This window comes from Pyxicephalus adspersus, chromosome 4, assembly GCF_032062135.1.
Source record: "Pyxicephalus adspersus chromosome 4, UCB_Pads_2.0, whole genome shotgun sequence".
Taxonomy (NCBI): Eukaryota; Metazoa; Chordata; class Amphibia; order Anura; family Pyxicephalidae; genus Pyxicephalus; species Pyxicephalus adspersus.
In genome coordinates this window covers 135,385,032-135,401,492 of record NC_092861.1, presented here as the reverse complement: position 1 = coordinate 135,401,492, position 16,461 = coordinate 135,385,032, and the positions used below count along the sequence as shown (strand labels likewise).

The 16,461-nt window shown below is 37.6% G+C and overlaps 1 protein-coding gene across 4 annotated transcripts in view; it reads left to right on the top strand.

Moving 5' to 3' along the window:
• The window catches only part of STON1 (stonin 1), a 55,746-nt gene that overhangs the window by 22,193 nt on the left and 17,092 nt on the right, over positions 1–16,461 (top strand). The window lies entirely within an intron of this gene.

Here is a 16,461-nt window from a genome sequence, read left to right as displayed (position 1 = left end):
TTGCCTTTGCATTATCCAGGCACTTGCAGCTCTGTGGATGCCTCTTCCTTAGGTGCATTCTGCTATGTCAGTCCTAGAATGGAAATCATTGATATTCCTTATTGCCCCTATACATGCCATGCCCCATACATGACTTTGCTACTTGTTGTGAGGTTCTTACATCCCAGGAGCCAGTGATGGGAGTAGGATCAAATGCAATTAATACTATCACTCTCAGGTAACATACCCCTAGTCCCTGACTGTCTTCTTAACATGTCTCCAACCACACCTATAGTACCTGTAGGATCCATAAATCCAAAGTACCCCTTGAAAAATGTCCAAAGTCTCTGAAAGTCTTCTGTAGAGCTACATATGCAGAATAAAATGTGCCACCCCTTAGTAATGTTGGAGACCACATAAGTCATACCTTGCAAGGTACTGTAATTAGCACTGGTCTAATGAATATGGTACCCTCATCAGCACCCCTCTGCCTCTCTCTTTGGCCATGGAGACTGCCTATTGCGGGCTTTGTAGAACTAAAACACTTTACCATCTACAGCCTTTGCAGCTATCTGTTCTCCTTGGTTGCTTCTTGTAAAATACTAAGCAAGACCACTAAATCCCCATGTGGGCAATTTTCTGCTACTTTTAATGGTATAATTTTTAAATGAATGTTTCTAAAAATGCATCTATCTACCCTTTTATATAAAGTAAAAATTTTGGTGAGAAGTCCTCTTTAGGCTACATACATATGCTAGAATATTGTCGCCTGTGATGAACGGTCATGATTGTCTCGGGTGAAAATCGAACATGTGTATAACATACCCCCGATGACGTTTATCAATCCATCCTAGAGGGTCAATTAAAAAGTGGGGATGACGACTGTACCCAGGACAGGCCCAGGGAAGTGCAAAGTGTGCTGCTGGATGAGGGCCCCAGACCCTCCATAGCCAACAGGGACCTCCATGGGAACTCCAAGTCAGTTCTGCAAAGGTGCCCACTGTTGGCTATGTCAGCCACTGGCTGTATCTTCCTATAAAGAAAAGCACAGCGGGGGGGTACTTCTCCCTTATCTCTCCAATAAACAGTACACTGCAGTTTGCACACAAATATATAATAAATGCTTATTTATTTAGGCATTTTAAATGAGAAATGCTGATGTGTAACCTGCAGTGAAACCAATCCAAATTTCAATGCACATACACACATTACGTTCTTGAAATACAGCTCACAGTGTTACTCAAGTTCTTAAAGCCCAGATATTGTTTTAGATATGTTATGTTCCCATTATCAGTTAAAAATGCAGTTCCTAAGCATCTAGTGCATTAGTGACGTCGTTTTAGCGGACTTAACAGCTTTTGCCGCTAGCCAGCTAATTTTATACCCTCATTTGAATAGTCAAGCTCCCAGTAAAACATCATCACTTCTCTGTCTTCTGATGCTTATTTTCAAATGCTGTGCTATTAGTTGAATAGTCTCCAGACATATGTAATCCGGTAAAATGTTCAATACTTTATGTCTGTGACTGTTTCGTAATAGCTCAAGGCTGAACTTTAACTTCAGAAACTATTATCATTGTCAGCAGGATCTGCTCTCCTAGACTCGGAACCCACACAAACTTATTAATTCCCCCTGAAACACTGAATAAAATTCTTTTAGTTGTGGGCTTAGGTCGAGATTTATTGGGAACCGTGTTAACTGTTGCTGTGGTTAATATTTTCAAGGCTCTTGTGTTACTACTTTAACTTTGTACACAAATATTATGTACGTAATATAAAGTTCTCTGAACAGAAAATTATATTTAAGAAAACATAACATACTTGCTGAACTATTTTTAAAGTTGATCTCCAAGCAAGTAAATATTGCCTAATATTAAAGGCATGTGTAGCCTTTGGGTATTTCTTTCTGATATATGCAGTAAACTAGCAGAAAACTTTGCATGTGTATTGGAGTTTTCTACATTAAAAAATGGTCACTGCAGCTCTACTGCTTGTGCAGAATGAATTGTCTTGTGTCCACCCTCTTCCTGTGGTTTTCTGCAGGCAACCTGTAATAGGTGGATCTGCTTGGTTCCTTCCTGAGGTCAGCTCTTTACATAAATGACTCATAGCATGTTAGGATTTACAGGGGCTATTGGTGCTCACAAAGCTGATTTATATAATTTGTGGCTTTTTGAGAAATACATTTAAACAAAAGTTTATGTGTGGAGTTCAGCTACGGTATATCCAACTTGTTATGGAATCACATAAGGCAGTGTTGAAACTCCTGTTTTTTCCCCCGGTTGGGAAAATTAATGTTCTCTTTTTGCATGGTTACAGCTGTCATTGGGATGGAAAGGGAATCTGGAAAATATTTAGATGGGGTAAGGCCTTGATTGAGTCCCAGTGCTCTCAAGACACCAGTCCCCCAAAATAACTCTGCACTTTTCACCTTTAGCAAGACCTGTCTCAGTCCCAAGAGGCTAGTTGTGCCATCCCGGAACATGGTTGTCCCCAAGACTTTGGTAAACAAATGATAGCTTTTGTGGAAGGGACAGAGAACCGAGAGCCCACAGATAATGCAGTACAAGATAATCCAGCAGAGGTAAGTCCAGAAAACAGATCCAGAGGTCATACACAGGTAATCAGTCCACCAAACGAGATATCCAAGGGTAAAGACTAAAGAGTTGGGGTCATAGGCAAAGGTCAATCCAGGCAGCATACAATCTAATGGTCGGAAAACACAGAGTTAGCAATAAGAAATCCAAGAGATAAACACACCAGCAGCAGGTCAGCCAAGCCTACCGCTACAATAGACACTGGTGACTGGTAGCAGAGAGGCTATAAAATCCTAGCAGTGAATATACAATGAATCTGTTTCTAAATTCACCCTCTCCCTTCTTCCTGTTGTGTTATTTTAACAAGAAGTAAAGGGAGATCTCCCCAATTGGGGAAAAAACATCCTTACAAAGGTTTCAACCTTTGTATACTATATCCAATGCTAAAAATAACGTTTTGGCTTATGACCATGTAGACTGCCGATGCTGATGCTCCTAAAAATGCTAGTTACATGGCATTCATTGGCTTCAATAATAATTGGATTTTCTACCTGTTTTCAGAGATAATGGTCACAAATATTTATAGGTAGAATGATTCCTTCCAACACACAGCAATAAAAACCTGAAAGTGGTTCTGTCCCTTCCCCGCTTTATTTAAAGGAAATAAAAAAAAGTTTTGGCTTTATTTACAATTTTGGACTGCATCATATTCATGAAATGAGGAAGATTTGTCCAAATTTGGACTTTACATGAGTTAGAAACTCCAAAGACTGATTTGTATCCACTGCTGTGCCAGGAGCCTGAATCTCAGTATTTAGCTTGGCGAGGATGCCTCAATGATGGCGTATGTTGGGTTCCCAAGTACATAGTGTCATTTCAGAAAACCGCCTTTCCAAGGTCATTGTTGAGAGCTAAAGATATTTGCTAATGGCTGGAATTATAATTAACACATTTATTACTTTAATTACAGTAATTGCTGCTAGGCTTTGGTTTTTTATTAGGGTTAGAGTTGGCGAATCACCAACTGGCTTCTTCCGGGGGAGGTACAGATTTATATTTGAAAAATGGATGCTTAGTCCAACAATTGGTGATTGGTATTATCCAATGGAGGGGGAATACGATATTGAGGGAGACACTGTGAAATACATGAGTTTTAGTACGTTAGTATTTAGGAGGACCTGTAGAATGTCTGCTGAAGTAGGAGATGTCACATTACTGCTAAGAGGGGGACAGAGATGCTGTCTCCTGCAAGAGCTTATGTGTTATCCAATCAAATAACTCAAATTGTCCAACACGTTTCACAGATTTACTGCTTCTTCAAGACCAAGCAGACCAAGATTAAGAAGAGACCTGAGGATAATATGCTTTCCACCACTTTTTACAACCATGTGAATTGTGACACTTCAGGATAACAAAGTCAGATAAAAAAGGAGCAGACAAGGAGATACTGGAAAAAATGCCCCATTAAGCATTGTATATAGTACAGGATTCAGTCACATGGTTACCTAGCAGAGGGTGGCATTACCTATATAGTGATTACCAAAATTCCTAGTAAATAAATGTCAAGCATCACAACAGGGATGATGGTTTTTAAATTGCCATTTTAATATATTATTAAGCTTACATGTTTTTGCAGGTAAATCCTTCTTTGTTCGTGACTCTTTGTCATACAATACAAATTAGGTAATTCAAGTATAAATATATTCCCTAACTATTTAGAAATTTCTTGCAAGTACATTTATTCAGCTACTAAAACAATTATTTACATAGTGCCCTGTTCTAATTTAATATATGATAAGCATGTAAAGTTGCAATAATGAACAGCTGCAGAGTGTCAATAACAGCGTCAAACTCCAGGGCTACTTTTTTGTCTTCAGATCCACTTAAGATGGCCTGGCAGCAGACCAGGAGCCCACAGATAGAAGTACCAAGATTCCAATTGACATGTCCAAAAGTCGGAGCCAGAGATCATAATCCATCCACCAGATGAAGTACACAGGAGCAAAACACAAACAGAGTGGGGGTCAAAGGCAATAGGTCGGTAGGCAGCATAAACTCACATGGTCAGAAACAGGCAAAGTCAGCAACAGTAAATCAACCAAGAAACTCTCCAACACAGATTAGCCCAGCTCATTGCTACAACAGGCACTGGTGACTGGGAGCCGAGAGGCTATAAAGTCCCAGCAGCCAAAAGCATTGCAGGTCTGAGTCAGGAGCTGATCAGCCTCTAAAATCCCCTTCCGCCTAACAATGGATACTGGGGATGCCATAAAATACATCAGGCTGCTCAGCTAAAGGGAAGCAGGGGCTTCTGCTGCTTTTTCTCTAGACTCTTTGCTGCTGCAAGTGACATTGCTGGGCAAAATAGGGTGGGATACTGCTGTGGCGCACAGCATGGAATCGCTGGCCCGATAAGCGTTTCCTAACAGAAGATAGAATAGCAAAAGAAAGCATCTGATGTTCTGTGTATATTGTGGTCTACCTTATCTTGTAGAGACATGATCCACTTTCTGTAGCCACATATTCTAATTTTGTAAAAAATAGTGATTTACTTGCTGCCAATGTAAATAATTGAAAGGTTCAGCAACAGTGGCAATGGTGGGGGAGTTGGGGGTGCTACAGATAAAATGTAAGACTATGGCTGTCATATTCTAGAAACTGGGGACTAGAAGAACCAGCATCCTCCCTGTTTTAGAGGGGTCTAGGTAACTTGGTAATGGCGACCATCCAGGCTCTAATACCATTGTTTAATGCTTTGTGACTTTGGGGGTGTCTCATTTTAATCCATCATTAAGATTTAAAAATCCACACCACTGAATTGGATCAAGCTCAACCAATGTAATTTGTTTCAGAAGGAATTAAGCTAAACATAAGAAAGGGACTCTAAATCTATTCTACCCCCAACTGTCTGTGTAATGACATCTCTGAAATAAGCCACAGTTTACTTCCTTTCATTGCTGGAATTCCTGAAATTGTAGACTTTTTTTCTATTTTTTCCTGCAATTGCTCTTAAGCCAGAAAAATGCCAATTGAAAAGCTATTTAAGCAAAATGTAGCTTATTTCTTCCAATTTTCTCTCTTCTCGTTCAGAAGGTGATCTAACTGTGGATATGTTAAGCTGATTACTCAGAACCAATTTGGAAATTCTCACATGGAGTAAAAAAAAAATTATATATGCAGCAAAAGATGGTGAATATTTTTTCATGGCTATCACACATTTTTCAGCTACATAATCTTAAAGTAGAATGTCTAAATTTATCAGAACTCTCCTATGTTTATATTCTAGAAAGCCTTCCAAAATAAAGGACATGACATATGAACTGTTCTTATTGAAAAAGCAATATTTTCCAAAGCAGATTTTGTCTTCATTTTATTTGGGCTGTTGAAATGGTATTTCCTGTTACATTGCTGAACTAAATACCACACATGCTTGTGATTAGATGCGTAAATGAGAACATGAATGATATTTAGGCTGGAGATTTGTGTTACAGGATTGAAGTAGATGTGAACCATCTTTAACAGTTTTCATATGGAGGATGTTACCTTAAATACAAGTGCAAATGCTGTGTCTGCTTTCTTCCAATGTTTCTTGTGTGTGCAACATGCCTTTATATCAATTCTCCTGCCTTGGAGCAGATTAGTGGTCTTCATTGGCACTTTATATCCCACCCTGATGTTTAGACAGCCATAATCCTAAAATTCCCAAGACCAGTGGGGTGATGGGGATGGGCAGAGAGTGCTTTGCTAATGTATCACAATGCTGACATATTGGGCCTGATTTATTAAGGCCCCCCAAGACTGGAGAAGATAGATTATCATGGGAGAACTTAAAAGATCCAAAAACCCAGAATGAATTTCTCAAAAGTCATCCCCCACTAAATTAAATGTTGCTGTAAAATACTTAAATTTATATTTGGCTTCAAATTAAACTTGTGCTTAGAGAAAGCTTTGGCCATAGCGAGAATACCCTCTCTAGCATCTCATTGTTTGTAAGAGTAAGAGAAGACATGCTCAGGTAGAATAGAGACTGGATTTTATTTGCTTGGATGATGGTTGGTGTGTTCTACCTTCTACAAAGTGTAGATATTGATAGTGTATTGCATTCATGTAAGATATTTTATTTTGTAAACTTCCACATTAAATCAAACTCTCCACTACTATCACTCTTCCTGTTTTTCAGGAAGAGATATTTCATCAAGATCTTCAATGTCCGACTGGAAAAGTCATAGACTGGTAGACAACATTTCTGATTACCACTTTGGTTAATTTGTTTAAACCAACACTGGGGCTCAGTAGCTTTATTGTATAACTAGTTTTTTTTAGCTGTCTTATAAACTCATCAGATCTCACCATATCAATGTCATCCATATTTATAAAAAGGTGTTCCTATTTGCAAGCAGTAACAATGTGATTTTTTTAGTGTGAAATTTCCAATTTCTTTTCAGATTTTCATTGATTACTAATTCCATCAATTCCACGATTCCAACAAGTTGGTCCTACTGTGTCTCAGCATGGCATAGTGAAGACAGACTGAAGCTGAAGATGATTTGAATGCTAGTGTATTTCCAATATATAATAATATTTACATGCATAGTAAATAAACACTTCTGTACACATTATTGCACAGGATAGCGCTAATGTTGGAGTATAGCTCCATGTTCATTCCAAGCAATGTATTTATTACAGCACTTTACACTACAGAACACTTTAAACTACAGAAGTCTGTAGTTCATTTAAAACCCTTTATTGAGTTATTAAAATGCAAGCTTTCAGTGTTTGCTAATATCTCTTTTTCAGGATTTACAGAGAGATCCCTAAAACTTGCATTTTCATTATTACATGATAGCCAATAAAGGACATTAATTAAATAACAAACTTTCTGCATTAATAAATGGCTAGCATGGTACAAGACTACAGTGTCTGATGTCAGAAGCCTTAAGTTACCTAGTGGTAAGTGAACTTTGGATGTTTCAAGCTGCCATGGTCAGTAGCATAAAGTCCCCTACAAAAATATTGAGGAATTTCTATGCATATATTTTACGCTTCTCTTATTCCTACCACTGGGATAAAAAATGTATTTGAGATTCCACGTAGTCTGAAATGGTCAAACACAAACATGTTTATTGTATATTAGTTTTTCTTGGCATGGTCATTTGCATAGTTAAATAAATCCTGTTTATTAATATAAAGAATAATAATAATAGTGCAAGTCACAGCAACAATATAAGAGTATACAGTATACTATAGGAGTAATGATGAAAGCTGAATGCTATCTGGATAATAAAGTTCCTTGCATTCTGCACACTTTGCTTTCAGCTCTTTTATGTTATTTTTAATGAATCATCTATTTGGGAAGTAGCCATAGAACAGTTGCTATAATATTATTGCTTTATGAACCACTAGCTGGCAGTAGACAGCTACATTTTATATACCAAAAGCATGAAAAACAAAAGCAATTGAACACAAATGAAATGTTTCTAATGCAAATAAAAGCAAATTTAGGACTTGATTTTAAGAACATTGTCATTATTAAGTGAGGCCATAGCACAACACCAGGAATTAGTAACTATAGACATGCAAAGTCTGTGTTTTTTTCCTCTGCAATTCAGAGTCTTGTGATGGAAAAAGGTTTCTCATTTGATTTTTTGTTCCAAAGTAAGCATACCTAGCATTCTGCAGAGCCTACATTAACCTTGAAAATCTTGGATCGAAAGCCATGTTCTAATATTAAACCACATTGTTCTGTGGATACTTAGCAGGCCTTCAGAAACAGAGAGCTCTGTGCATTGTAGAGGCAGCAACAATACCTGGGTCTATGGAAGGGCCAAAGGCTACCAGCCACATGGAGCCATTGTAGTCTTTACTATATATTGTTAAAATGACCAGCAAGGTTAAAGCAAGGTGAGAACATTGATGCATGCTACCCATAAACGCAATGCTGAAGCCAAAATCCTCATACTGGTTGCTGGTTGAATTGTTCCAGCTAACAAAAGCATTCTTACTGAATTATTGCAATCCCATGGAAATATCTGAACTGCATACAAACTGAAAATTATTTATCCTATGCTTTAGCTTTCAGGAAGTTGCCTCCTTTAACGATGGTTATATTTAAGCTGTTTTTCAATGCTATAATGTGTATGCAAGTTTTTATTTATTATGCATGCACATGTGAATATATATTGGAAATACACAATATTTAGATCATCCCCCGCCTCAGTCTCTCTACTATGCCATGCAGAGACACAGTGGGCCAACTTGTGGTTAGCAATCAATGCAAACATGAGAAGAAAATTTCACACCAAAATCACATTGCTACTGGACTGCAGACCTAAACAGCTTTTTGCTAGAATTATATGGATTAACCGGATGCATTTACATTCAAAAAAGGACAATTCATTGCCGCCAAATAGTCCATGATTTTACAATAGTGACCAACTTCATTCTCCAGCAACTCAATGAAAAGAAAAGTGTGTTTGGTAGATTGACCCTGTATGCTTTATTGACCAGAGGTCAATGATGCGTGTAAGCCCATAGTAGTTGTAGTAGGCTCAACATTCCTTGGATAAATTTACTATATTAATGCTAATAATACAAAAAACTAATTTGACTATCTAAAGCATTTGTACACTGTTAATTTCCCTATGTGACACAATACAATACTTCTTTTAAAACCACATAAAATATACCCCTTTCTATGCAAATGTCAATGAACGTTGGACAAAACAGCTAGGAATGTGCAGCTGTGAATGTTTCTAGTTCTAAGGGTAATGCTAAACTGAAAAATGTCATATTGGTCTGTGTATAATTTTTTCACCAAAGATTCATCCAACTTTTACCAACAATTCATACCTTTTCACATTTGATTGCATTAGGAATTGCATAGTTCTTGTGTAAAAGCTGATATGCACAAATCGATTCAAATGTTCAATTTGTATTGTATTGTAAAATTAGGGTGACTCTTGGGAGAAACATTTAAATAGACCCCAAGAAGTTATTGTCAAGTTACCTTCCACTATAAAATTGTGTGCTATCTTAGTTTCAGATAACTTTGGTTTCAAGGGGGTTAAGGACATTTAGGGCTTTTATTTGGTACAATGTTTTATTAAATACTTTATTCAGGTTTTAATTGTATAATAGATTGATAACTAGACACATTTGTGAAAAATATTTATTTAACATTTTTAGTATATCCAGGGTCACCTGGAAAAGTTTTCCTAAGTAATTCTTAGTGAGTCTGCATCTGCAGTGAAGGTTCAGTGAATACCACATTCACTTATGTAACTATATAAGCCTGCTATATTCTCTACTTTGGTAGCAGATTGGGTTTCTTAACTGATAGACCCGAGGGGCAACCCAGCAATCAAATGTAGAACCTCACATTGAAGAATGACAACGCTGCTGGTAATTTCCACGCAATAGCTTAGTTTTGCTGGCCAGCAAAAGAAAGTAGCAGGATCACTATGTAGTCAAAACAATTTTGTTATATTTTTATTTTCATTAGGATATCATATCCACTCAATTGACTCTATGGCTAAACATTTGTAGACAATTGTCCACTTTATGAGCTTGTTGGACATCCCATTCTAAAACAATGGATATTAATATGCAGCTGGCCCATCTTTTGTGTTTTTACCAGCCTCCACTCTTCTGATTTAGGAGTCTGACTGTGTTACCAAAACCTAGTTCATGATACACTTTTCTATTTAATCCAAAGGTGGACAGCAGGGTTGAGATCAGGGCTCTGTAGGGGCCACCAGTGTTTCTCACACCAATCTTACCAAAGCGTATTTATTGAACTAACTTTATGCACAAGATACACAAAAATACTGGAAAAAGCCTTCCCAAAACTGGTGCCACAAGCTTACAATGTAATGTGTAATGTATGCAAGGTTAGGGGAATGTTATAGGAAGTATTCCCTGCCTATTCCCTCTGGTGGCGTCTTGTAGCGGCAATGGATATCAAGGAATTATTTGTCTGTCTTCTTCTAGTTTGTGGCATCCTTCGATTCCCTTTAGCTGTTCACTTTCCACCTGGGATATATCCTTCTCAATTTTCCCAGCATACACACTGATGCTGCATGCAGCTGGAGGAGATTTAGAGTTTGTGGGGCCGCCAATGAGCAGAGTTCACTTGGATTTACTGTTGCTGACTCTATTTCCTGACCCTGAGATTATATGTTGCCTGGATCAACCTTGGCCTGTGACCCGGACTTGGTCTCCACTGTTGGATACCCGGTTTGGCAGACAGATTCCTGTGTATGACTTCTGGCTCTGTATTCTGGACCTCCCTCTTCTGCACTCTCCTTTACTGTGTTATCTGTGGCCTCCTGGTCCTCTGCCAGTCCTTCGACAGATGCCATTCATTGCGTACAGAAGTCCCAGAGGCAACCTTGTGCTGGGATGGTTTAACTAGCCTCCAGAGGCCGAGTTAGGGCTTACTAAAGGTGAAGAATGTGGGGTTAGATTGGGGGACCCGCTTCTGGTGACGATTGGCACTAGGCCCGGGCCATACATGCCCTTTATTGCAACTAGGACACACACAAGCTTTCAGCTGTTTCTAAAAACAGGGACATTGGCATGAAGCAAAGGACTTATATGCTGCATATCTTCTGGCGTTAACCTTTAGAACTATATTGTGGCACCTGAGTAGAGTAACACTTCTGTTCGAGCTTATTCTAGAGACTTTACCTTTTACCTTCTGACAGATTCTCCAAAAATGGCTCATGCGTCAATGGGTTGATGGTGCTTTCTATTGTAAACATTATGTAGGTTAACAGTTATGAAGTTCATTTAGATATTTTGTATTCCGAGTGTTTGCAGCAATCAGTTCTTACATCCATGATTAAATCCCTTGATGGATCACTTATTGAGCAAAACAAGCTCAAGTATTCTTCTCTGTTTCTGGCAGAGCCTTTTATTGTAAGCACTTTCCAGCGAGACTGTATTGCTAAACCTGAAGTGTGAGTGTGGTGCCGGAGATAGAGCAAGTTCATTATAAAATGCAGGTGTTTCTTTCCTTCACTCATTAATCCACTCTCTTGCTTCAATTAATATTTATCACTAGCAGACCAGATCTGGATGTGAAGTTATGTAGCTGAAGAACTTTTCTTAACCCCATTTCAGAACCATACTTACCAAACTTTTCACACCTAGAAGGTATATTTAAAAAAAGTGTTTATTCTTCTGTTCTGAATGACTTGAGATTAATAATATTATTACACAGTATTACACAGACATGGGCAAATGTTCTTCAAAACAAAATGGCATATTTATAAAAAGTCCACAGAGTGAAAAATAAAAAAAGGATAATCATGCAGTATATTATTTTCACCTGGTTGAATCTTGTTAAATATTGGCTAATTTGACTGATGAAAGATTTATACCTACATCTCTAAGTGTGAGGGTAATATAATATGTATACCATAGGGACCACTGGTAAGTGATTATTATGAATTGTAACTAATATGCATTTTGCTGATTACTAAGTTAAGGGAATGGGATGGCCACTGCTTGGTACCACACACTGATCCATTTGCCCTGATTTATTAAAGGTTGGAAAGGATACACTTTTGGGTGATCCAGCAAACCTGGAATGGATTTCCTAAAAGTAATTTGCTATGTGTTAACAAATGTTTTTTTTTATTTCTGGACAAGATCTATTCCAGGTTTGGAGAGCTTTAATAAATCAGGCCCATTATATGACATAACAAACAACAAAACATGGGACTTTTTAGGTACAAATGACATTTGTTTTTCTTTTTTTTTTAAAGCAAACAACTTTTATTCAAATTACTTTGAATGAACATTAAAGTAAGATAAAAACATTATTCACTTTTACTTTACTTATAATAATATATAATATGTTTCTGTGGATGCAAATTGTTGGGAACCGTGTAGAAACATGTGGAAAGACTGAAAAACACTTAAAGATACCGGGAACATGAAACTTTCTACAGACAATCCTTTTGCCTCTGAAAAGTCCTATGGTTTGTTGTGTCATAAATACTAAGATACACATGGGGGCAGATGATAAATGCACATGAATGTTTCTTTGCTATGCCATGTACAACAAGGTATGAAGGTTGTAGGAGCTGCATTTTGTCATAGGTTGCAATCTAATATACAGCGTTTGAGTGCTATTCATAATGAATTCCACTGCTATGCACCACTCATAGAGCAGGTGTGTTATTGTGTGCTGTAGCAACACGAGGTAAAGCATACATTTAGGTTCATATTTTAGCCACAACACAAAATGATGTCTATATATCCCTTTAAAGGTTAGCTAAGACCATGGGTGGCACATTTGCCTCAGTGGCTTCTCTCCTGCCTTTAGAGCACTGGAGTTCCAGACTTAAATCTTGGCCAGGACATTATCTGCATGGAGTTTTTATGTTCTCCCCATGTTTGTGTGGTTTTTCCCCTGCGCTTTTCTCCCACATCATAGGTACTTAGTAAGTCAGGTTGAAAAAAGCGCATCAAGTTCAACTACTAGGGAAATAATCAAACTAGAAACCAGCATGATCCAGATAAAACCATATCACAGATGACCTAGAGGAAGGCAAAAAGACCATCATAAAGCATGGTTCAAAAGAGGGAAAAAATACCTTCTTGATCCTGTGAGGCAATCAGATGTTCCCTGGATCAAAAGTCTCTGGTGTCATACCTTTCCTTCACTTCACTTCAATTAATAATAATATAATAAATTGATTAAAACTTTACTAAGGTTTTTGCCATCTGACCCAGTAGGTGGCTTTCCTAAACTTTGTAATTTGCAGTTGTCACCAGGACAGAGAGGAAGATATTAGAAGATATTAGACAGATATTGGAAGATATTAGGTTCAACAATCAATTTTTTTTCTAGATTTAGACTGTTGAGTGGTTACACAACAGTCTAAATCTAGAAAAAAAATTGATTGTTGAACCTAATATCTTCCAATATCTGTCATGTGTGTGTTGGTGGTATTGGTGATTTCTTACCATTTATTTGGCTATTGACTTTTCATCAGATATTCCCAAAAATATATGCCAGATGCCTTTCAAAAATTTGCAAGCTCTTAACCCCCCTAGCATTCTAATTCTGTCCGTATTTCCATGCAAAAAGCATTTTTGCATAGAAATTTATTTTACATTGTAGGCCTATAATTCTTAGGCATATTTCACCAAAATATGTCCAATATTTGATAAATTTAATAATGACCTTATAAAAAAAAATAGTGAAACATGTAATACTTAACTGTACAATACCAATATATATATATATATATATATATATATATATATATATTATAAAAAGATTTCTTTGTATTGGACTCAATACAGCTATTTTGTATTGAATTCAATACAAAATTCTTTGAATTTCCCACTGCTCCTCCCGTCTGCACCAACATCACCGGGAAACCCCAAGGAACCAGGGAACGTCTCTGCAGTCGCCAGGAGAAGATTGAAGAGGGAGGATGCCACCTGAGGACCTGCAGGGACTAGCAGGATGCCAGGGGATGCCATCGGAGCAAGGTAAGTGGTTTTTTTTAAGCTTGGGCTAATCATTTCACAACCATTTGATCATTTGGACAATCAACTCACAGACCAAGAACATGGGTGCTGAAATTGAGCGTAAGTAATGGGTGAACAATTCATAACAATACTTGCTCCAGGTCAGGTCATAGTGAAGTCTACTGGGCCTGATTTATTAACGCTTTCCAAGGCTGGAGAGGATACACTTTCATCAGTAAAGCTGGGTGATCCAGCAAACCTGGAATGGATTTCTTCAGTCATTTGCTATTTGCTAACAAATGTTTTGAATTGTGGACGAGATCCATCCTAGGTTTGCTGGATCACCCAGCTTTACTGATGAAAATTTATCCAGTCTTGAAGAGCTTTAATAAATCAGGCCCATTGCATGAACCACAGAGCCAGGAAGAAGGCACAAAGCAAACAGTTTTTTATTCCATATTGGCTCCCACCAATGTGATGAGCTGTTATAGGCTGCATTTTTACTCAGCATGTTGCAATGCATTGCATCATAATGTACAGTAAAAGCATACAATATTAATAAAAAATAAATAAATAAAATGCACTTAAACACATGGTAAGAACTTATGCTGGTGCATTGGTATGTTGCGTATACTAGCATGTGCTGTAGTTTGAAAGAGACCTAAATCATTTTTCTGCACTGCTGCTTTAAGATCTCTAAGCCTTATTTCTAAGTTGTTGTATTCACAGTTCTCAAAGTCACAACATCTGCTGCACATTTTAAGTCTTTATATTTAGATTTAATTATTCTACTTATTATGACTTTATTCTTATACTGCACTGATGGCTTACAATTAGAAAGGCATATTGTGCATACTAATGTGCTTTGTGAGGAGTTGCACTATTTATTTTACCTAAGCTGATCCTTCCTGCAGATTTTTACTGCATGCAAAGCCATGTGTGAAGGACAAACAGTACAAGTTGTCCCTTTTTAGAGGGCTTTTAGTCGTTATGTGTGTCATGTAGCGGAGCAGGTGGCATTGATGCAATCCAGGTCATTTAGGACAAAGCAAACTATTCATATTTCATTCATTGTCACTGTCTTTATTACATGATTTATTATCGTACATTTAAATGCTATTATGGCATTGAGAAAAGTGTATTTAAAAAGGTCCATATTGTTATAGAAAGGGGCCATGCTGGGATTGTATAAGACCTGGGGCAACCTATTACACACAAAGGATGTTATTTTTGCAACTCCATATAGAGCCTGGCGTGTAGTGCAGGGACCAGAAGTATAATAAATACAGAGTGCAGGGGCCAAGAGAATGAACATACTGAATGACTGTATACTTAGGTACAATGTTCAATGGTCAGGTGTATGCAAAGTACAGATTGCAGGGGCCAGGAGTATGCAATGCAGTGAATGCTGGGGTCGGAAGTATGTTATATACAGAGGATCAGGTGTATGTGATGTAAAAATGTAGGGGGTAAGGAGTTTGTAACAAAGTGCACAAGTCAGAGGTATGTAATCTACTTAGTGCAGAGGTTAGGAATACAATATGCACAAAATAAGGCTTACTTTACATAGACTGTTTCCTCCGCGTTTAAAAGCCCATGTTTGAAATTACCATACATTCCAATGAGCTAATGTACACCAGGGTGTTTTCTTGAGGCACATTTTAAGCATTATAGATAACGCTTCTTGCAACGTTGCTTGTAAACTCACATAAAGGCTTCCATTGAAATCATTACCAGCTTTAGCATACGTTTACAAGAGTTTATAAGCATCTAAAAACTGCTTCCATTGAAAACAAATAAACAAATTTATAGAAGTTTATAAGATTTTTTAAATGCCTGCTCATATAAACCCACATACGGTAGCAATATAGGCTTTTATAGGCTTGCTTTTAAATGCTAGTATAAACTCACATAAACCCATTCAAAAGTGGTATGGGAGTTTATAGAAGTTTAAAAAAAACAGTCCAGGTAGACTAAGCCTAAAGATGTCAAGAATAAAAATAATATGAAGTATGGAGGTGTAGGGGTCAGCTTTTTGAAGTATACAGCCCAGATTACTGAATGTAGGGGTCATGTGTATGTAATGTACTGAGTATAGGGGCTTGGGTAAAACATAACATGTGCAGGAGTCAGATTTAATGTACAGAATATAGGGGTCAGGTGTAATGTAAAGAAAATAGGGGATAGGTATAATGTACAGGGTGCAGGGATCAGATGTAATGTACAGAATATAGGGGACAGGTATAATGCACAGGGTGCAGGGATCAGGCGTAATTTACAGAATATAGGGGTCAGGTATATTGTACAGGGTGTGGTAGTCAGATGTAATGTACAGAATATAGGGGACAGGTATAATGTACGGGGTGCAGGGGTCAGGTGTAATGTACAGAATATAGGGGTCAAGTATAATGTACAGGGTGCAGGGGTCAGGTGTAATGTACAGAATATAGGGGTCA